Below are 24,017 nucleotides of genomic sequence, written 5' to 3'. Positions count from 1 at the left end.
GTACTCTTGGACATCTATGCTTTGTACTCACCATCCGAGTCTGCACTTTGGTCTATCTCATTGTCTGCCTCTTCCACCCTATCAACGACGAGGGCACCTGGAACAAAGATAATCACTATTAGGACTGGGAAGAGGGTTAGTCAGAGATAGTTAATTATTTTTAGATGCGGGAGAGGGTCAGTAAAAATGTACGTGAAATTAAGAATACCACCATCATTTCTGAAATGAGGTCACTTAATTTAAATGGTGTGAAATCATCAACGGAATTGCATCTCTATGAAGAAACTCTGTGCACAATTCAATTGACAGGAAGTTTTACATAAGTATTCCTACTCCGTGTAGAAGCACCTTCGGCAGCAATTACAGCTATGAGTCATACTGAGGAAGTCTCTTTCCACACCTCGATTGTAGAACATTTAACTTTCATTCTTTTCAAAACTCTTTAAGCTCTGTCAAATTGGTTGTTGATCCTTACCAGACAACCTTCTGCAGGTCTTGCCATAGAATTCCAAGTAACTCTGCCACTCAGAAAAATACACTGACTGCTTGGTAAGCCCACTCAAGTGTAGATTTGGTCTTCTATTTTTGGTTATCGCCCTGCTGAAAGGTGAATTAATATCCCAGTGTCTGGTGGAAAGCAGACTGAAACAGTTTTTTTTACCCATCTACCAATATGTACCCTTCTTTACAAGGAATTGGGAAAATCTCCTGGTGTATGTTGTTGAATCTGTGTTTGAAATTCACTGCTTGACTAAGGGACCTCAGATAATTGTATTTCACAGCAAAATCATGTTTTAATCTCAGTAGGGTGGGCATGCCCATTGACCCCCCCCTAAGGGTGTTGACCCTGGAACTCATTGATCCGACACCCTAAACAAGTTCGAAGTTACACCCTTTCACCTGTCAGTGCTGTCTGACAAACAGTAACTTCTATCTCGAACGATCCATTCCCATCCCGACACTGAGCTAGCCACACTTCCACTCTGTATCAATCAACCTGTATTTATACAGCACATTTCTTTCAAATGTTTTTTATAAAACAATGAACGGTAGAAAGGTAAAGACACAATATGTTTCTACACAAATATAAAATTAAGATAGACAATAATAACATTTAAATAGCAAAACAATGGTACAATAACAGAGGACATGAGAGAGTAATGCAGCAATATAATAAATAAATTGTGATAAAATAAAGAAAAAATATAGAAGGGGGTCATTTAAATAAAGTAGATAATATTGTTAATACAACTGTAACCTTTTTAAGATCAAATGCATCTAAGACAACTAAACCATCGGCTTCCTATTTCGCAGCAAAGCACCTTCACTCATGCTGCCAAACATACCCTTGTAAAACTGACCTTCTTGCTGATCCTTGACTTCAGTGATATTACTTACAAAATTGCCTCCAACACTCTACTCAGCAAATTGGATGCAGTCTATCACAGTGCCATCCGTTTTGTCACCAAAGCCCCATATACTACCCAACACTGCAACCTGTATGCTCTCGTTGGTTGGCCCTCGCCTTATATTTGTTGCCAAACCCATTGGCTCCAGGTCATCTATAAGTCTTTGCTAGGTAAAGCCCCACCTTATCTCAGCTCACTGGTCAACATAGCACCACGCACCCGTAGCACACGCTCCAGCAGGTATATCTCACTGGTCACAACCAAACTCAGATCGTCCTTTGGCCGCCTTTTCTTCCATTTCTCTGCTGCCAATGACTGGAACGAACTGCAAAAATCACTGAGGCTGAAGACTCATATCTCATTTAAGCACCAGCTGTCAGAGCAGCTCACACATCACTGCACCTGTACATAGTCCATCTGTAAATACCCCATCCAACTACCTCATCCCCCATACTGTTATTTATTTTCCTCCTTTGCACCCCAGTAGCTCTACTTGCACACTCATCTTCTGCACAGCTATCACTCCAGTGTTTAATTGCTATATTGTAATTATTTTGTCACTATGGCCTATTTATAGCCTTACCTCCCTAATCCTACCTCATTTGCACACACTGTACATAGACTTCTTCTATTGTGTTATTGACTGTATGTTTGTTTATTCCATGTGTAACTCTGTGTTGTTGTTTGTGTCGCACTGCTTTGCTTTATCTTGGCCAGGTCGCAGTTGTAAATGGGAACTTGTTCTCAACTGGCCTACCTGGTTAAATAAAGGAGAAATAAATCAAAATAATGTTAAGGTGTCAAACGAGGCTAAGACAACTGAATTGTTAAGGTATCAAACGTGGCTAAGACAACTGAATCGTTAAGGGGTCAAACGTGGCTAAGACAACTGAATCGTTAAGGGATCAAACGTGGCTAAGACAACTGAATCGTTAAGGGATCAAACGTGGCTAAGACAACTGAATCGTTAAGGGATCAAACGTGGCTAAGACAACTGAATCGTTAAGGGATCAAACGTGGCTAAGACAACTGAATCGTTAAGGGATCAAACGTGGCTAAGACAACTGAATCGTTAAGGGATCAAACGTGGCTAAGACAACTGAATCGTTAAGGGATCAAACGTGGCTAAGACAACTGAATCGTTAAAGGATCAAACATGGTTGTATAATATTTAACCCAATCTAACATTGACTGTTGGTTCTGTATGTCTCACATCATTTGCTACTATCATTTTTTTTGTAAGTTTGCTCTTGTACTCTTGGACATCTATGCTTTGTACTCACCATCCGAGTCTGCACTATGGTCTATCTCATTGTCTGCCTCTTCCACCCCATCAATGAAGAGGACACCTGGAACAAAGATAATCACTATTAGGACTGGGAAGAGGGTTAGTCAGAGATAGTTAAATATTTTGTGATGGGGAGAGGGTTAGTCAGAGATAGTTAAATATTTTGTGATGGGGGAGAGGGTTAGTCAGAGATAGTTAAATATTTTGTGATGGGGAGAGGGTTAGTCAGAGATAGTTAAATATTTTGTGATGGGGGAGAGGGTTAGTTAAAATGTATGTGAAGAAAATGAAGAAAACCACCATATCTGAAATGAGGTAACTTAACAGGTGTCAAATCATCAACGGAATTGCATCCCTGTGTAGAAACTCTTTGCACAATTAAATTGACCGACATTTTTACCTGCTTTTACATTGAACTAAAACTGGTCAATCTAAGTGGTGTACTGTACAAGGGTAGTATTTTCTCCGTTGTAGGCTATGAGGGGTGGCCAGTCCTCTTCTGGCTGTGCCGGGTGGAGATTATAACAGAACATGGCCAAGATGTTCAAATGTTCATAAATGTTCACAAATAATAATCAGGAGTAAATGTCAGTTGGCTTTTCATAGCCGATCATTAAGAGTATCTCTACCGCTCCTGTGGTCTCTAGAGAGTTGAAAACAGCAGGTCTGGGACAGGTAGCACGTCCGGTGGAAGCTCTGTCAAATTGTTAGTTGATCCTTACCAGACAAACTTCTTCAGGTCTTGCCATAGATTTTCAAGTAACTCTGCCACTCAGGAACATTCACTGTCTTATTGGTAAGCCCGCTCAAGTGTAGATTTGGTCTTCTGTTTTTGGTTATCGCCCTGCTGAAAGGTGAATTCATTTACCAGTGTCTGGTGGAAAGCAGACTGAAACAATTGTTTTTCTAGGATTTTGCCTGTGCTTAGTTCCATTCTGTTTCTTATTTTTATCCTGAAGTTTAGTGCTTGGCCACATGTTTTGCAATAATAGTTTAGTGTCTTGTTTTAAACTGTTGGAATCATGGTGAAATCCTTGAGCGGTTTCTTTCCTCTCTGGCAACTTAGTTAGGAAGGACACTTGTATCATTGTAGTGCCTCTGTGTTTTGATACACCATCCAAAGTGTAATATAAACTTCACCATTCTTCGTAGGATATTCAATAGGTATCCTTCTTTGCAAACAATTGGGAAAACCTCCTGATGTATTTGGTTGAATCTGTGTTTGAAATTCACTGCTGGACTAAGGGACCTCAGATAATTGTATTTCAGAGCAAAATCATGTTGTAATCTCCATAGGGTGGGCATGCCCATTGACCCCCCCCCCCCCCCCTAGAAGGGTGTTGACCCTGGAACTCATTGATCCGACATCCCCAGAAAAATGTATTCAAAGTTACACCCTTTCACTTGTCAGTGCTGTCTGACAAACAGTAACTTCTATCTTGAACGATCCATTCCCATCCCGACACTGAGCTAGCCACACTTCCACTCTGTATCAATCAACCTGTATTTATACAGCACATTTCTTTCAAATGTTTCTTATCAAACAATGAACGGTAGAAAGATAAAGACACAATATGTTTCTACACAAATATAAAATTAAGATAGACAAGAATAAAATGTAAATAGCAAAACAAAAGTACAATAACAGTGGACATGAGAGAGTATTGCAGCAATATAATAAATAAAAGGTGATAAAATAAAGAAGGAATATAGAAGGGGGTCATTTAAATAAAGTAGATAATATTGTTAATACAACTGTAACCTTTTAAAGATATCAAATGCGTCTTAGAAAAGTCAACCATGTTAAGATATCAAAGACAGCGAAGAAACCTAAACCATGTTAAGATATCAAAGACAGCTAAGAAACCTAAACCATGTTAAGATATCAAAGACAGCTAAGAATCCTAAACCATGTTAAGACATCAAAGACAGCTAAGAAACCTAAACCATGTTAAGACATCAAAGACAGCTAAGAAACCTAAACCATGTTAAGACATCAAAGACAGCTAAGAATCCTAAACCATGTTAAGACATCAAAGACAGCTAAGAAACCTAAACCATGTTAAGGTATCAAACGAGGCTAAGACAACTTAACCATGTTAAGGTATCAAACGAGGCTAAGACAACTTAACCATGTTAAGGTGTCAAACGAGGCTAAGACAACTTAACCATGTTAAGGTGTCAAACGAGGCTAAGACAACTTAACCATGTTAAGGTATCAACTGAGGCTAAGACAACTTAACCATGTTAAGGTATCAAACGTGGCTGAGACAAGTAAACCATGTTAAGGTATCAAACGAGGCTAAGACAACTTAACCATGTTAAGGTATCAAACGAGGCTAAGACAACTTAACCATGTTAAGGTATCAAACGAGGCTAAGACAAGTAAACCATGTTAAGGTATCAAACGAGGCTAAGACAACTTAACCATGTTAAGGTATCAAACGAGGCTAAGACAACTTAACCATGTTAAGGTATCAAACGAGGCTAAGACAACTTAACCGTGTTAAGGTATCAAACGAGGCTAAGACAACTTAACCATGTTAAGGTATCAAACGAGGCTAAGACAACTTAACCATGTTAAGGTATCAAACGAGGCTAAGACAACTTAACCATGTTAAGGTATCAAACGAGGCTAAGACAACTTAACCATGTTAAGGTATCAAACGAGGCTAAGACAACTTAACCATGTTAAGGTATCAAACGAGGCTAAGACAATTTAACCATGTTAAGGTGTCAAACGAGGCTAAGACAACTTAACCATGTTAAGGTATCAAACGAGGCTAAGACAACTGAATCGTTAGGGATCAAACATGGTTGTATAATATTTAACCCAATCTAACATTGACTCTGGGTTCTGTATGTCTCATATAATTTGCTACTGTCATTTTTTTTGTAAGTTTGCTCTAGTACTCTTGGACATCTATGCTTTGTACTCACCATCCGAGTCTGCACTGTGGTCTATGTCATTGTCTGCCTCTTCCACCCCATCAATGAAGAGGACACCTGGAACAAAGATTATCACGATTAGGACTGGGAAGAGTGTTATTCAGAGATAGGACTAGTTATGTTGAGATGGGGAAGAGTGTTATTCAGAGATAGGGCTAGTTATGTTGAGATGGGGAAGAGTGTTAGTCAGAGATAGGGCTAGTTATGTTGAGATGGGGAAGAGTGTTAGTCAGAGATAGGGCTAGTTATGTTGAGATGGGGAAGAGTGTTAGTCAGAGATAGGGCTAGTTATGTTGAGATGGGGAAGAGTGTTAGTCAGAGATAGGGCTAGTTATGTTGAGATGGGGAAGAGGGTTAGTCAGAGATAGGGCTAGTTATGTTGAGATGGGGAAGAGGGTTAGTCAGAGATAGGGCTAGTTATGTTGAGATGGGGAAGAGGGTTAGTCAGAGATAGGGCTAGTTATGTTGAGATGGGGAAGAGGGTTAGTCAGAGATAGGGCTAGTTATGTTGAGATGGGGAAGAGTGTTAGTCAGAGATAGGGCTAGTTATGTTGAGATGGGGAAGAGTGTTAGTCAGAGATAGGGCTAGTTATGTTGAGATGGGGAAGAGTGTTAGTCAGAGATAGGGCTAGTTATGTTGAGATGGGGAAGAGTGTTAGTCAGAGATAGGGCTAGTTATGTTGAGATGGGGAAGAGTGTTAGTCAGAGATAGGGCTAGTTATGTTGAGATGGGGAAGAGTGTTAGTCAGAGATAGGGCTAGTTATGTTGAGATGGGGAAGAGTGTTAGTCAGAGATAGGGCTAGTTATGTTGAGATGGGGAAGAGTGTTAGTCAGAGATAGGGCTAGTTATGTTGAGATGGGGAAGAGTGTTAGTCAGAGATAGGGCTAGTTATGTTGAGATGGGGAAGAGTGTTAGTCAGAGATAGGGCTAGTTATGTTGAGATGGGGAAGAGTGTTAGTCAGAGATAGGGCTAGTTATGTTGAGATGGGGAAGAGTGTTAGTCAGAGATAGGGCTAGTTATGTTGAGATGGGGAAGAGTGTTAGTCAGAGATAGGGCTAGTTATGTTGAGATGGGGAAGAGTGTTAGTCAGAGATAGGGCTAGTTATGTTGAGATGGGGAAGAGTGTTAGTCAGAGATAGGGCTAGTTATGTTGAGATGGGGAAGAGGGTTAGTCAGAGATAGGGCTAGTTATGTTGAGATGGGGAAGAGGGTTAGTCAGAGATAGGGCTAGTTATGTTGAGATGGGGAAGAGGGTTAGTCAGAGATAGGGCTAGTTATGTTGAGATGGGGAAGAGGGTTAGTCAGAGATAGGGCTAGTTATGTTGAGATGGGGAAGAGGGTTAGTCAGAGATAGGGCTAGTTATGTTGAGATGGGGAAGAGGGTTAGTCAGAGATAGGGCTAGTTATGTTGAGATGGGGAAGAGTGTTAGTCAGAGATAGGGCTAGTTATGTTGAGATGGGGAAGTGGGTTAGTCAGAGATAGGGCTAGTTATGTTGAGATGGGGAAGAGGGTTAGTCAGAGATAGGGCTAGTTATGTTGAGATGGGGAAGAGGGTTAGTCAGAGATAGGGCTAGTTATGTTGAGATGGGGAAGAGGGTTAGTCAGAGATAGGGCTAGTTATGTTGAGATGGGGAAGAGGGTTAGTCAGAGATAGGGCTAGTTATGTTGAGATGGGGAAGAGTGTTAGTCAGAGATAGGGCTAGTTATGTTGAGATGGGGAAGAGTGTTAGTCAGAGATAGGGCTAGTTATGTTGAGATGGGGAAGAGTGTTAGTCAGAGATAGGGCTAGTTATGTTGAGATGGGGAAGAGGGTTAGTCAGAGATAGGGCTAGTTATGTTGAGATGGGGAAGAGGGTTAGTCAGAGATAGGGCTAGTTATGTTGAGATGGGGAAGAGGGTTAGTCAGAGATAGGGCTAGTTATGTTGAGATGGGGAAGAGGGTTAGTCAGAGATAGGGCTAGTTATGTTGAGATGGGGAAGAGGGTTAGTCAGAGATAGGGCTAGTTATGTTGAGATGGGGAAGAGGGTTAGTCAGAGATAGGGCTAGTTATGTTGAGATGGGGAAGAGTGTTAGTCAGAGATAGGGCTAGTTATGTTGAGATGGGGAAGAGGGTTAGTCAGAGATAGGGCTAGTTATGTTGAGATGGGGAAGAGGGTTAGTCAGAGATAGGGCTAGTTATGTTGAGATGGGGAAGAGGGTTAGTCAGAGATAGGGCTAGTTATGTTGAGATGGGGAAGAGGGTTAGTCAGAGATAGGGCTAGTTATGTTGAGATGGGGAAGAGTGTTAGTCAGAGATAGGGCTAGTTATGTTGAGATGGGGAAGAGGGTTAGTCAGAGATAGGGCTAGTTATGTTGAGATGGGGAAGAGGGTTAGTCAGAGATAGGGCTAGTTATGTTGAGATGGGGAAGAGTGTTAGTCAGAGATAGGGCTAGTTATGTTGAGATGGGGAAGAGTGTTAGTCAGAGATAGGGCTAGTTATGTTGAGATGGGGAAGAGGGTTAGTCAGAGATAGGGCTAGTTATGTTGAGATGGGGAAGAGGGTTAGTCAGAGATAGGGCTAGTTATGTTGAGATGGGGAAGAGGGTTAGTCAGAGATAGGGCTAGTTATGTTGAGATGGGAAGAGTGTTAGTCAGAGATAGGGCTAGTTATGTTGAGATGGGGAAGAGGGTTAGTCAGAGATAGGGCTAGTTATGTTGAGATGGGGAAGAGGGTTAGTCAGAGATAGGGCTAGTTATGTTGAGATGGGGAAGAGGGTTAGTCAGAGATAGGGCTAGTTATGTTGAGATGGGAAGAGTGTTAGTTGTAATAAAGAAAACCACCATCATATCTGAAATGAGGTAACTTCACTGGTGTCAAATCATCAACAGAATTGCATCCCTGTGTGGAAACTCTGTGTACAATTATACTGACAGGAATTTTTACCTGCTTTTACATTGAACTAAAACTTGTTCATCTTTGTGGTATACAAGGGTAGTATTTTCTCCACTGTTACTTCTGTTCAGTTTGTCCTTTATTTAAACTGTTATAGGCCTATTTCTATTTTGCCCTGTTCATCAAAAGTGTTGGAAAAACTTGTCAATAATCAACTGACTGGCTTTCTTGATGCCTATAGTATTCTCTCTGGTATGCGGTTTGGTTTCCGATCAGGTTATGGATGTGTCACTGCAACCTTAAAGGTCCTCAATGATGTCACCATTGCCCTTTTTTGTATTTGTATTTGCCCCAAACATTACACTTTGTACTGAGGACAAAAAATATTCAATATCTGCTTTCTAAAATTTTTACCTTTTTTACCCATCTGCCAATGTGTACCCTTCTTTGTGAGTCATTGGAAAACCTCCCTAGTATTTGTGGTTGAATCTATGTTTGAAATTTACTGCTCGACTGAGGGACCTTAAAGATAATTGGGGTACAGAGATGAGGTAGTCAATCAAAAACTATGTTTGCCTTTCTTGTTTAAGTGTGAAAACAATAAGCAAAGTATATCAAAGAATGGACCAAGCACAGGCTATACCTTGCAGCAGCCAAAACAGGAAGATGAGTCTCTCTACTCCTCTCATCTGTGTACTTGGGGAGAAAAACACACAAACGCACACATGAATACCAAATCTCACAATATTACTGTTTCTTTTAATCGCTTTGGTACTATGTGGTGAATTTTCAAAACTCTTAGTACAAAACTCCAAACTGGAGTCACTTCTAATTCAGGCAGTCTTACATTCAACACCTTTCGTTTTGCATTGTTTGTCCTCACATTTTAGTTTGACATGTTCTGTGGCATTAGGAAAAAGTGTCTATCAAACCTACGATACAGTTTGGAAATCAACTTTAGAGGTTTGTCAGACTGCCTTAAAATAGTTTCAATCTTTGAAGGTTCTTGCTTATCCAGTGTTTGCTGCACAGAGTAAATAAAAAGAGTTCGTACAGACAATGGCAAGTCAAATTCAAGGACTTTCAAGTACTTTTTCAAGCATTAATATGCATTTTTAAGGACCGTCAATTTGTAGTAGTTAGTAGTTATGCAATTGTTTCTAGTTGCCACCAGATGGCAGTATATCGCCACAACGTCATGAAGAAAAGCAACAGTATTCATTACATTTAACATGTAAGTCATTTAGCAGACGCTCTTATCCAGAGCGACTTACAAATCACTACCTTACAAGTTCTACTCAATAATACGTTGTTTCACTAGATAATTACATGAATGGTAACTTAAGTTAGTATTGATGCTGTAATTTGACTAGTGATGAACAGAGTTTGGGGACATGCCTAATGGTGAACAGATCTTTCCTGGTCACATTACTACACAATTCCAGCTTAATGACTGTTTTAATTGGGCGTTTGGGAATCTACTATTTAATAGTTCCTGCTTTTGCCTGGCAACTTTAGTGTCGGAGGTCGGGAGAAGTGCGGGTGGACTGTGTGAGGATAACGGCATGTGATCGGCCACCACAACCCGCTTAGTAATTTGAAATATCACGGGCCCCCCCAAGAATGAGGTGATTGGCAAAAGATGTCTGGAGGTTGTTGCAGGGAAACAGACACACAATGTAGAAGTGGCAGCATGCAGCGTTGTATCTTCTCTCCCTTCATGTGGCTCCTCAGGGACGATTCACACATGATTGCAATGCTACACTGAACAAAAATATAAGACGCAACGTGTAAAGTGTTGTTCCCATGTTTCATGAGCTGAAATAAAAGATCGCAGACATTTTCCATACCCACAAAAAGGCAGGATTTGAATCTACATTTGCCCGGCATTTTAGCTACCGGTGTGACGTTTGGCAATGTGCCTAATCAGTCTGTTCTGTACCTGCCTGGCAACCACGGTGTGGGTGGAATGAGCGACTCGCCTGGCAACCACGGTGTGGGTGGAATGAGCGACTCGCCTGGCAACCACGGTGTGGGTGGAATGAGCGACTCGCCTGGCAACCACAGTGCGAAACACATGAGGAAACTAAACGCGTTAGTCTGCCTGGAAATTAATTCGCAAGACCAATACATTTATCTAATATTTTACATAAATATATTTCGTCATTATCGGTTCTCTTCTCATTTTAATTAAAGTACTTTTCAAGTACCAACTTTAGAAAATGTCTGATTTTCAAGGTATTCCAGTACTTGATTTTCAGTGCCAAATTCAAAAACTTTAGGCACCTTGTGTGAACCCTGAAATAAAGTGTTGTATGAGCAAAACTTCCCATCAGCTCCGTCACAGACTGGTCTTCCCTGGCTGCCTGACCCTGAAGAGACCTCTGTCACAGACTGGTCTTCCCTGGCTGCCTGACCCTGAAGAGACCTCCGTCACAGACTGGTCTTCCCTGGCTGCCTGACCCTGAAGAGACCTCCGTCACAGCCTGGTCTTCCCTGGCTGCCTGACCCTGAAGAGACCTCCGTCACAGACTGGTCTTCCCTGGCTGCCTGACCCTGAAGAGACCTCTGTCACAGACTGGTCTTCCCTGGCTGCCTGACCCTGAAGAGACCTCCGTCACAGACTGGTCTTCCCTGGCTGCCTGACCCTGAAGAGACCTCCGTCACAGACTGGTCTTGCCTGGCTGCCTGACCCTGAAGAGACCTCCGTCACAGACTGGTCTTCCCTGGCTGCCTGACCCTGAAGAGACCTCCGTCACAGACTGGTCTTCCCTGGCTGCCTGACCCTGAAGAGACCTCTGTCACAGACTGGTCTTCCCTGGCTGCCTGACCCTGAAGAGACCTCCGTCACAGACTGGTCTTCCCTGGCTGCCTGACCCTGAAGAGACCTCCGTCACAGACTGGTCTTGCCTGGCTGCCTGACCCTGAAGAGACCTCCATCACAGACTGGTCTTCCCTAGCTGCCTGACCCTGAAGAGACCTCCGTCACAGACTGGTCTTCCCTGGCTGCCTGACCCTGAAGAGACCTCCATCACAGAATGGTCTTCCCTGGCTGCCTGACCCTCATGAGACCCCTGTCACCATCTGATCCTGCTCAGATGAGGCACGGCAAAGAATTACATTGTTGTACAGTATATTACACATTAACAAAATCAATGGTTTAATAATTGAAAGTCCCATTATTCCCATTGTTGCCTACTCATCAACTGAATCCATTCATTGATTGTAATACTCTGCAAAATTCACCTGAGCTCCGTAGACTGGTCTTCCCTGGCTTTCGGACCCCGCTGGGACGGACACCTGTCACCCTCTGATCCCGCTAAGACATGACGAGCACAGTGTGATGTACTGACTGTGCACCACGACAATGAAGCTTGTAAAGCTGTTTATATACCATCTCAGTGTGAAAAGTAGGGAATGACAAAGGAAACTGACAGATCAATAACGTAAGATCATGTGTACGGAACAGAGCAATTTACAATAGTTTGTTAGCTATAGTTACTAGCTAGCTAACTAGTTCATTACCTTCAGACAGAACTTCTTCTCAGTCGAGATGGGATGAAAAATTATTACGTTTGCCGATGACACAATAGTGGTAGGCCAGATCACCGACAACGATGAGACAGCCTATGCGCAGGAGGTCAGATACCTGGCAGTGTGGTGTCAGGACAACAACCTCTCCCTCAATGTGATCAAGACAAAGGAGATGATTGTGGACTACAGGAAAAGGAGGACCGAGCACGCCCCCATTCTCAAACACACCAAGACAGTCGTGAAGAGGGCATGATGAAGCCTATTCCCCCTCAGAAGACTGAAAAGATTTGTCATGGGTCCTCAGATCCTCTAAAAGTTCTACAGTTGCACAATCGAGAGCATCCTGACTGGTAGCATCACTGCCTGGTATAGCAACTGCTCGTCCTCGGCCTCTGACCGCAAGGCACTACAGAGGGTAGTATGTACAGCCCAATACATCACTGGGGCCAAGCTTCCTGCCATCCAGACGGAGTCAGAGGAAGGCCCGAAAAAATTTCAAAGACTCCAGCCACCCTAGTCATAGACTGTTCTCTCTGCTACCGCACGGCAAGCGGTACCGGAGCACCAAGTCTAGGTCCAAAAGGCTTCTTAACAGCTTCTACCCCCAAGTCATAAGACTCCTGAACAGCTAATCAAATCCCCCCGGAACATTAACTCTGTACCGGTACCCCTGTATATAGCCTTGATACTGTTATTTCACTGCTGCTCTTTAATTACTTGTTACTTTTATTTTAAATTTTTTACTTATCCGTTTTTTACTTAACACTTATTTTTCTTAAAACTGCATTGTTGGATAAGTGCTTGTAAGGAAGCATTTCACTGTAAGGTCTACAACTGTTGTATTCGGAGCATGGGACAATTTTTGTGGGGATTTGATGTCAGTTACACTACTAGCTCAGCACTGGGAATAAATATTGTTTTTCTTCTGTCAAACAGCAGTTACCTTGACAGCTAGATCAGTCAACTAAATAGTAGTCAGTTTCTGCTCCGCTTGTTGTTACAACTCAAAAAATGCAACACAGACAGTAGCTTTCTCTGTTCATCCCGTGCTGGTCCTCTACACCAGCTTTGTCTTCACTCAGCCTGTCTGCACGCTCTGTGGTGTCTGTGCAGTCCTAAATCACACCACCGTTTTGTATCACAGTGCAATGATGAAACTGTGGGGGACAAACATGCAATTTCAGAATATGTGTGTGTGTGTGTGTGTGTGTGTGTGTGTGTGTGTGTGTGTGTGTGTGTGTGTGTGTGTGTGTGTGTGTGTGTGTGTGGGGGGGGGGGGGGGGGGGGGTCGGTCATGCCCCTGGTGCAGTGTAATGCTTCTGTTTATAGCTCCTACAGACCAGTGATTTAATAGCATTACAATACAATACCAATACGCAAATAATGCAGAAAGTCCAAAACAAGAAAGAAATGCATCCCCTATACCAGCCTTTCTTAAACTCGTTTGGGGCAAGCGACCAGCATGGCATGGCCTTCTTTCTCTGGGGACCGCTTTGATAAAAAATAATTCACAATCGCCAAACTCAGGGGTGCAACTTTCAGACATGAAACAAAATATAGGAAGGAAGTTGTGTTGGGGAGAGAGTTGAGTTATTGACTAGACTGGTGCGGGTTGGGCGTGCAGGCGGCTCGGGCTGGCTGGGTGGGCTGGCTGGGTGGGCTGGCTGGCTGGCTGGGTGGGCTGGCTGGGTGGGCTGGCTGGCTGGCTGGGTGGGCTGGCTGGGTGGGCTGGCTGGGTGGGCTGGCTGGGTGGCTGGGTGGGCTGGCTGGGTGGGCTGGCTGGGTGGGCTGGCTGGGTGGCTGGGTGGGCTGGCTGGGTGGGCTGGCTGGGTGGGCTGGCTGGCTGGCTGGGTGGGCTGGCTGGGTGGGCTGGCTGGGTGAGCTGGCTGGGTGGGCTGGCTGGGTGGCTGGGTGGGCTGGCTGGGTGGGCTGGCTGGGTGGGCTGGCTGGGTGGGCTGGCTGGCTGGCTGGCTGGCTGGCTGGGTGGGCTGGCTGGGTGGGCTGGCTGGGTGGGCTGGCTGGGTGGGCTGGCTGGGTGGCTGGGTGGGCTGGCTGGGTGGGCTGGCTGGGTGGGCTGGCTGGGTGGGCTGGCTGGGTGGGCTGGCTGGGTGGCTGGGTGGGCTGGCTGAAATTTGAGGATGTCCTAATAATTAACAATTAATAATCAAACGTTATTTTACTTTATTTGTTAGAGTTGTTCATTTGTTACGCTATTGTTTTAAGTTGCAAAGCAGTATTGATTATTGAATTATCATGGATCTAGTTTAGTCTTATCAATCACTTAAACATATTTAATAATGATCTCTTGCCTAGCTTGATGACTGTGGGCATTTTTGCTTACTTCATGTTGCTCTAAATAGAGACAGCTAGAAGGGCCATGGGTCATATTAGATTGTGTATAAATGCAGGAAATTAGCTTTAGATGACCCCAAAAATGGGAGACCCCCAGACCCACCACCAAGTTTTGTCCCCCCCACTTCTAAAACCAAAGTTGCACCCCTGCACTGCACCTGCTGTAACTTCTGCTAATCCTTCTACACGACCAATACACTTTGATTTGTTACATACAGTACATATACAATACAGTACATAGTCAATACAGTACAAGACTCGAGGCTGTAATCGCTACCAAAGGAGCTTCAACAAAGTACTGAGTAAAGAAAGGGTCTGAATACCTTTGTATACATTTGCAAACATTTCTAAAAACCTGTTTTTGCTTTGTCATTATGGGGTATTGTGATGTCATTATGGGGTATTGTGATGTCATTATGGGGTATTGTGATGTCATTATGGGGTATTGTGTGTAGATTGATGAGGGATTTCTTTTTTCTTTTTATACATGTTAGAATACGGCTGTAACGTAACAAAATGTGGGGTCTGAATACTTTCCGAATGCACTGTATATCATAGTTTTAATGTTTCTACTTTACAGACTTTACATTTTCATTATGTAGTTGTCAAAATCTGTATAAGACAAACAAGTTGACATGTAAAATCTATAAGTTTACCAAATGTTTAAGTGATCATTAATTAAAAGCAGTCAGAGCCACATGTATTTTAAGAAAAGAGAAGAGAATCATATTAAAAGTAATGTGAGCATTACATGTATTACAATGTGAAACATGTATTTCTAGATGAAACCCTGATTAAGTGTGGTGATAAAGTGACAAATGATTATGTGTGCTGTACTTTAGTCAATTGAAAATTTACTTAAGAGTTTTAAAACAAATGATTGATTGTCTGCTGTAAGAGTTGTGAAAATGTACCTCATACTGTACCTCAAGCGTACAGTAGAGTGCAACTAATTCAGTATTAAAGAGTTTTCAATAAAATTATACTAATTCAGTATTAAAGAGTATACAATAAAAGTATACTAATTCAGTATTAAAGAGTTTACAATAAAATTATACTAATTCAGGATTATAGAGTTTACAATACAATTATACTAATTCAGAATTAAAGTATTATCTATACAATTATACTAATTCAGTATTAAAGACTATACAATAAAAGTATACTAATTCAGTATTAAAGAGTTTACAATAAAATTATACTAATTCAGGATTATAGAGTTTACAATACAATTATACTAATTCAGAATTAAAGTATTATCTGTACAATTATACTAATTCAGTATTAAAGACTATACCATACAATTATACAATATAAGGGTGCTTAACTATCTGAATATATGAAACAATTCATACATAAGATACACATTATCTATAAGCAATTAAAGTCCAAGTTAATGGTAAAACCCTACCGCTGTGTCCAATACCTTAACATCCTCAGAAAAGGAATAGTTCTGTCCAAAATATTTCACCCGCAATTATAATGGAGAAGAGGTAGATTCTGGTGGCCAGGGCCACTTATAAAGGAAATGTGGGTGGCAGGTAGCCTAGTGGTTAGAGCGTTGGGGTGGTAGGTAGCTTAGTGGTTAGAGCGTTGGGGTGGCAGGTAGCCTAGTGGTTAGAGCGTTGGGACAGTAACCACAACGTTGCTAGATCGAATCCCCGAGCTGACAAGGTTCAAATGTGTCTTTCTACCCCTGAACACGGCAGTTAACCCGCTGTTCCCCTGAACACGGCAGTTAACCCGCTGTTCCCCTGAACACGGCAGTTAACCCGCTGTTCCCCTGAACACGGCAGTTAACCCACTGTTCCCCTGAACACGGCAGTTAACCCGCTGTTCCCCTGAACACGGCAGTTAACCCACTGTTCCCCAGAACAAGACAGTTAACCCACTGTTCCCCTGAACAAGTCAGTTAACCCACTGTTCCCCAGAACAAGACAGTTAACCCACTGTTCACCTGAACACGGCAGTTAACCCGCTGTTCCCCTGAACACGGCAGTTAACCCACTGTTCCCCTGAGCACGGCAGTTAACCCTCTGTTCCCCTGAACACGGCAGTTAACCCGCTGTTCCCCTGAACACGGCAGTTAACCCGCTGTTCCCCTGAACACGGCAGTTAACCCGCTGTTCCCCAGAACAAGACAGTTAACCCACTGTTCCCCAGAACAAGACAGTTAACCCACTGTTCCCCAGAACAAGACAGTTAACCCACTGTTCCCCAGAGCAAGACAGTTAACCCACTGTTCCCCGGTAGGTCGTCGCTGTAAATCAGAATTGTTTCTTAACTGACTTGACTAGTTAAAATAAAGGTTAAAACATTTATTTGATACTTCACAGTACGTCTGGTAAGTGGAAGGAGGTGACCAGCACAACCAAACATTAGGACTGATGGGGTGCTTGTGGGATTGATGAGTTGTAAACTTTTGGATGAGAAGGTGAAAGATTGAAACGTCACAACTTTCCAAATCAGTAAAAAAAAGTTTCGGAATTATAGGGTCATTGAAGCGAATCTTCACAGTCGGAAACGCCAGACAGAATTTGAACGCCCAAAAAAGATAACCTCTAAATAAATAGACCTAACTTTAAATGAGATATAAATAAAGGAAGCTGTAGAAAGCAGGAAAACACCCTTGAGGTCAGAAGTCGTAGCAAGAGGACAGGGGGTCCTAGCAACAGGACAGTGGGTCCTAGCAACAGGACAGGGGGTCCTAGCAAGAGGTCCTAGCAAGAGGACAGTGGGTCCTAGCAACAGGACAGGGGGTCGTAGCAAGAGGACAGTGGGTCCTAGCAACAGGACAGTGGGTCCTAGCAACAGGACAGGGGGTCGTAGCAAGAGGACAGTGGGTCCTAGCAAGAGGACAGGGGGTCCTAGCAACAGGACAGGGGGTCCTAGCAAGAGGACAGGGGGTCGTAGCAAGAGGACAGTGGGTCCCAGCAAGAGGACAGTGGGTCCTAGCAAGAGGACAGTGGGTCCCAGCAAGAGGACAGGGGGTCCTAGCAAGAGGACAGGGGGTCCCAGCAAGAGGACAGGGGGTCCCAGCAAGAGGACAGGGGGTCCCAGCAAGAGGACAGGGGGTCCTAGCAAGAGGACAGGGGGTCCTAGCAAGAGGACAGGGGGTCCTAGCAAGAGGACAGTGGGTCCTAGCAAGAGGACAGTGGGTCCTAGCAAGAGGACAGTGGGTCCTAGCAAGAGGACAGTGGGTCCTAGCAAGAGGCCAGTGGGTCCTAGCAAGAGGACAGTGGGTTCAAGCAAGAGGACAGTGGGTCCTAGCAAGAGGTCCTAGCGAGAGGACAGTGGGTCCCAGCAAGAGGTCCTAGCAAGAGGACAGTGGGTCCTAGCAAGAGGACAGTGGGTCCTAGCAAGAGGACAGTGGGTCCTAGCAAGAGGACAGTGGGTCCTAGCAAGAGGACAGTGGGTCCTAGCAAGAGGACAGGGGGTCCTAGCAAGAGGACAGTGGGTCCTAGCAAGAGGACAGTGGGTCCTAGCAAGAGGACAGTGGGTCCTAGCAAGAGGCCAGTGGGTCCTAGCAAGAGGACAGTGGGTTCAAGCAAGAGGACAGTGGGTCCTAGCAAGAGGTCCTAGCGAGAGGACAGTGGGTCCCAGCAAGAGGTCCTAGCAAGAGGACAGTGGGTCCTAGCAAGAGGTCCTAGCAAGAGGACAGTGGGTCCTAGCAAGAGGACGGGGGTCCCAGCAAGAGGACAGTGGGTCCTAGCAAGAGGACAGGGGGTCCTAGCAAGAGGACAGGGGGTCCCAGCAAGAGGACAGTGGGTCCTAGCAAGAGGACAGTGGGTCCTAGCAAGAGTACAGGGGGTCCTAGCAAGAGGTCCTAGCGAGAGGACAGTGGGTCCCAGCAACAGGACAGTGGGTCCTAGCAAGAGGTCCTAGCGAGAGGACAGTGGGTCCCAGCAACAGGACAGTGGGTCCTAGCAAGAGGTCCTAGCAAGAGGACAGTGGGTCCTAGCAAGAGGCCAGTGGGTCCTAGCAACAGGTCCTAGCAAGAGGTCCTAGCGAGAGGACAGTGGGTCCCAGCAACAGGACAGTGGGTCCTAGCAAGAGGTCCTAGCAAGAGGACAGTGGGTCCTAGCAAGAGGACGGGGGTCCCAGCAAGAGGACAGGGGGTCCTAGCAAGAGGACAGGGGGTCCTAGCAAGAGGACAGGGGGTCCTAGCAAGAGGACAGGGGGTCCCAGCAAGAGGACAGTGGGTCCTAGCAAGAGGACAGTGGGTCCTAGCAAGAGGACAGTGGGTCCTAGCAAGAGTACAGGGGGTCCTAGCAAGAGGTCCTAGCGAGAGGACAGTGGGTCCCAGCAACAGGACAGTGGGTCCTAGCAAGAGGTCCTAGCGAGAGGACAGTGGGTCCCAGCAACAGGACAGTGGGTCCTAGCAAGAGGTCCTAGCAAGAGGACAGTGGGTCCTAGCAAGAAGCCAGTGGGTCCTAGCAACAGGTCCTAGCAAGAGGACAGTGGGTCCTAGCAAGAGGACAGTGGGTCCTAGCAAGAGGACAGTGGGTCCTAGCAAGAGGACAGTGGGTCCTAGCAAGAGGACAGTGTGTACGTAATACCAGAGCACATGCAAGAACAAAACACTAAAAACACAGGTCATCATGTTGTTTTCAGAAGGATGGAAGACATGCATAACAAACATCTTTAATCTGTTCTCTCTATCTACAACACATACAGATCTATCCTGATGGTGTTAACATCAGTTCTCTCTATCTACAACACATACAGACCTATCCTGATGGTGTTAACATCAGTTCTCTCTATCTACAACGCATACAGACCTATCCTGATGGTGTTAACATCAGTTCTCTCTAACTACAACACATACAGACCTATCCTGATGGTGTTAACATCAGTTCTCTCTAATTACAACACCTACAGACCTATCCTGATGGTGTCAACATCAGTTATCTGTCACGATCGTGTGGCGGATTAACGGACCAAAATGCAGCAGTTGGAAAATATGCCATCTTCTTTTATTTTAACACGAAGATGAACACGACACAAAAACACTTTAACAAAACAACAAAATAACAAAACGACCGTGAAGCTACAAACGTTGTGCACAAACATACAGGCTACTAACGTTCTTACATAGACACTTACCCACAACCAATGAGAGCCTATGGCTACCCTAAATAAGGCTCCCAATCAGAGACAACCGAAATCAGCTGTCTCTAATTGGGAACTCATTCAGGTAACCATAGACTCTCCTAGATAACTAACCAACATAGACAACACTAGACATATCCACTCAACACAAAACCATCTACTACACCCCATAACCCCTTTACCAAATAAACACCCAAAACCAACAAAACATAAACATTACCCATGTCACACCCTGACCTAACTAAAATAATAAAGAAAACAAAGAATAATAAGGCCAGGGCGTGACATAACCCCCCCCTTGAGGCGCGAACTCCGGGCGCACCATACACAGTCTAGGGGAGGGTCTGGGTGGGCTCCCCTCCACGGTGGCGGCTCCGGCTCTGGTCGTAGTCCCCACGTCACCACAGTACCTAACCACCTCCTAGGCTTCCTCCAAACGACCCCCCTCCACATTAACCCCATTGCATTAAGGGGGAGTTCCGGACTAAGGGACAGCTCCGGACTAAGGACCAGTACCAGGGTAAGGGGCAGTACCAGGGTCAGGGGCAGTACCAGGATAAGTGGCAGTACCAGGGTAAGGGGCAGCACCAGGGTTAGGGGCAGCACCAGGGTTAGGGGCAGCACCAGGGTAAGGGGCAGCTCCGGACTGAGGAATGGCAGCTCCGGACTGAGGGACTGCAGCTCCGGACTGAGGGACTGCAGCTCCGGACTGAGGGACTGCAGCTCCGGACTGAGGGATGGCCCATGGCTGGCTGACGGATCTGGCTGCTCATGGCTAGCTGACGGATCTGGCTGCTCATGGCTAGCTGACGGATCTGGCTGCTCATGGCTAGCTGACGGATCTGGCTGCTCATGGCTAGCTGACGGATCTGGCTGCTCATGGCTAGCTGACGGATCTGGCTGCTCATGGCTAGCTGACGGATCTGGCTGCTCATGGCTGGCTGACGGATCTGGCTGCTCATGGCTGGCTGACGGATCTGGCTGCTCATGGCTAGCTGACGGATCTGGCTGCTCATGGCTGGCTGACTGATCTGGCAGATCCTGTCTGGTTGGCGGCTCTGGCAGATCCTGTCTGGTTGGCGGCTCTGGCAGATCCTGTCTGGTTGGCGGCTCTGGCAGATCCTGTCTGACGGACGGCTCTAGCGGCTCCTGTCTGGCTGGCGGCTCTAGCGGCTCCTGTCTGGCGGACGGCTCAGTGGGCTCATGGCAGACGGGCGGCTTTGCAGGCTCATGGCAGACGGGCGGCTTTGCAGGCTCATTGCAGACGGATGGCTCAGATGGCGCTGGGGAGACGGATGGCTCAGATGGCGCTGGGGAGACGGATGGCTCAGATGGCGCTGGGGAGACGGGCAGTTCAGTCATTGCTGTGCAGACGGCAGACTCCTGCCGGCTGAGGCGCACTGTAGGCCTGGTGCGTGGTGCCGGGACTGGTGGCACCGGACTGGGGACACGCATCTCAGGGCTAGTGCGGGGAGCAGGAACAGGGCATACTGGACCCTGGGGACGCACATTAGGCCTAGTGCGTGGGGCCGGAACTGGTGGTACCGGACTGGGGACACGCATCTCAGGGCTAATGCGGGGAGCAGCAACAGGATGCACAGGACTCTGGAGACGCACAAGAGGCTTAGTGCGTGGTGCCGGAATTGGTGATACCGGGCTGGAGACACGCACCATAGGACGAGTGCGTGGAGGAGGAACAGGGCTCTGGAGACACACTGGAAGCCTGTTACGTGGTGTAGGCACTGGTGGCACTGAACTGGGGCGGGGAGGTGGCGCCGGAAATACCGGACCGTGCAGGCGTATTGGCTCCCTTGAGCATTGAGCCTGACCAACCTTACCTGGTTGAATGCTCCCCGTTGCCCGACCAGTGCGGGGAGGTGGAATAACCCGCACCGGGCTATGTAGGCGAACCGGGGACACCATGCGTAAGGCTGGTGCCATGTAAACCGGCCCGAGGAAACGCACTGGTGGCCAGATATGTAGGGCCGGCTTCATGACATCCGGCTCAATACTCAATCTAGCACTGCCAGTGCGGGGAGGTGGAATAACCCGCACCGGGCTATGTAGGCGAACCGGGGACACCATGCGTAAGGCTGGTGCCATGTAAACCGGCCCGAGGAGACGCACTGGTGGCCAGATATGTAGGGCCGGCTTCATGACATCCGGCTCAATACTCAATCTAGCCCTGCCAGTGCGGTGAGGTGGAATAACCCGCACCGGGCTATGCACACGTACAGGAGACACCGTGCGCTCTACTGCGTAACACGGTGTCTGCCCGTACTCTCGCTCTCCACGGTAATTACAGGGAGTAGGCGCAGGTTTCCTACCTGACTTCGCCACTCTCCCTTTAAGCCCCCCCCAAAGAAATTTTTTGGGTTTTCCCACAGGCTTCCTACCGCTTCGTCGTGCTGCCTCCATTCGCCGGTATCCCTCCTCGCACTGCGCCAGAGAATCCCAGGCGGGCTCCGGCACTCTCCCTGGGTTGATCGCCCACCTGTCGATCTCCTCCCACGTAGTGTAGCCCAGATCCTTTGTAGGTTCCTTTTCCTGTCTCCGAGCTAGCTCCTCATATCGCCGCCTCTCTGCTTTCGCTGCCTCCAGCTCAGCTTTGGGGCGGTTATATTCTCCTGGTACCTCCCGGTCTAAAATTTCCTCCCATGTCCATGAATCCTTGTATTTCTCCTGTTGCCGCTGGTCATGCCGCTTGGTCCTATGGTGGGTAATTCTGTCACGATCGTGTGGCGGATTGACGGACCAAAATGCAGCTTTTGGAAAATAAGCCATCTTCTTTATTAAACACAACGAAGATGAACACGACACAAAAACTCTATAACAAAATAACAAAACAACAAAACGACCGTGAAGCTACAAACGTTGTGCACAAACATACAGGCTACAAACGTTCTTACATAGACACTTACCCACCACCAATGAGAGCCTATGGCTACCCTAAATAAGGCTCCCAATCAGAGACAACTGAAATCAGCTGTCTCTAATTGGGAACTCATTCAGGTAACCATAGACTCTCCTAGATAACTAACCAACATAGACAACACTAGACATATCCACTCAACACAAAACCATCTACTACACCCCATAACCCCTTTACCAAATAAACACCCAAAACCAACAAAACATAAACATTACCCATGTCACACCCTGACCTAACTAAAATAATAAAGAAAACAAAGAATAATAAGGCCAGGGCGTGACATTATCTCTAACTACAACACATACAGACCTATCCTGATGGTGTTAACATCAGTTATCTCTATCTACAACACCTACAGACCTATCCTGATGGTGTCAACATCAGTTCTCTCTATCTACAACACCTACAGACCTATCCTGATGGTGTTAACATCAGTTATCTCTATCTACAACACCTACAGACCTATCCTGATGGTGTCAACATCAGTTCTCTCTATCTACAACACCTACAGACCTATCCTGATGGTGTTAACATCAGTTCTCTCTATCTACAACACCTACAGACCTATCCTGATGGTGTTAACATCAGTTCTCTCTATCTACAACACCTACAGACCTATCCTGATGTTGTCAACATCACTAAGGCCATTCTAATGCCAGACTGTCTATGGAGATTGCATGGCTGTGTGCTCAATTTTATACACCTGTCAGTAACGGGTGTGGCTGAAATAGCCGAATCAACTAATTTGAAGGGCTGTCCACCTACTTGTGTATCTATAGTGTAAATTCATACTATACACACATCACAACTGATGCTACCGGGCTCTTGTTTTGAATGCTAAATACTGAACAATTTCAAGGTCCTGAACAGTCATTCTGAAAAATACTTTTTCTGCCATGGCTGACTACCAGGAAGTTTTAAAAGACAGGCTGAGTGTGTGGGGAGCTTATATTCATGAGCTCGACTTGACTGACAGGCTCTTTTGAAACGCCAACTTGGATGCATTGAGCTGTAGTGATGTTATGTTTGATACCGGAGCTACGAGGCATGCGTTGAAATCGCTAAGCAGTATCCTTGGAAGCAGTGTGCCGATGCCTGTATCACTTTATCAGAAGCATGTGATCAATAAAAACCAATTCTTCCTTTGGCCGCCTCTCCTTCCAGTTCTCTGCTGCCACTGACTGGAACGAACTACAAAAATCTCTGAAACTGGAAACACTTATCTCCCTCACGAGCTTTAAGCACCAGCTGTCAGAGCAGCTCACAGATTACTGCACCTTTACATAGCCCATCTATAATTTAGCCCAAACAACTACCTCTTTACCTACTGTATTTATTTATTTATTTAGCTCCTTTGCACCCCATTATTTCTATCTCTACTTTGCACATTCTTCCACTGCAAACCAACCATTCCAGTGTTTTTACTTGCTATATTGTATTTACTTCGCCACCATGGCCTTTTTTATATTTTATTTATTTATATATATATTTTGTTTGCCTTCACCTCCCTTATCTCACCTCACTTGCTCACATTGTATATAGACTTATTTTTCACTGTATTAT

At 45.5% G+C, this 24,017-nt stretch overlaps 1 long non-coding RNA gene across 1 annotated transcript; it reads right to left on the bottom strand.

The window, feature by feature from the left end:
* Positions 1-2,321: 2,321 nt before the first annotated feature.
* Positions 2,322-15,975, bottom strand: LOC129863242 (uncharacterized). The gene is made up of 4 exons (XR_008760950.1): positions 15,837-15,975; positions 9,168-9,220; positions 5,638-5,703; positions 2,322-2,758 (listed from the first exon to the last, which is right to left on the bottom strand). It is a non-coding gene; the product is annotated as an uncharacterized LOC129863242 (long non-coding RNA).
* Positions 15,976-24,017: the final 8,042 nt, after the last annotated feature.

This window comes from Salvelinus fontinalis, chromosome 10 (assembly GCF_029448725.1).
Source record: "Salvelinus fontinalis isolate EN_2023a chromosome 10, ASM2944872v1, whole genome shotgun sequence".
Lineage (NCBI taxonomy): Eukaryota > Metazoa > Chordata > Actinopteri > Salmoniformes > Salmonidae > Salvelinus > Salvelinus fontinalis.
Note: the sequence above shows the minus strand (reverse complement) of the source record. Positions and strands in the feature narration are given on the sequence as shown.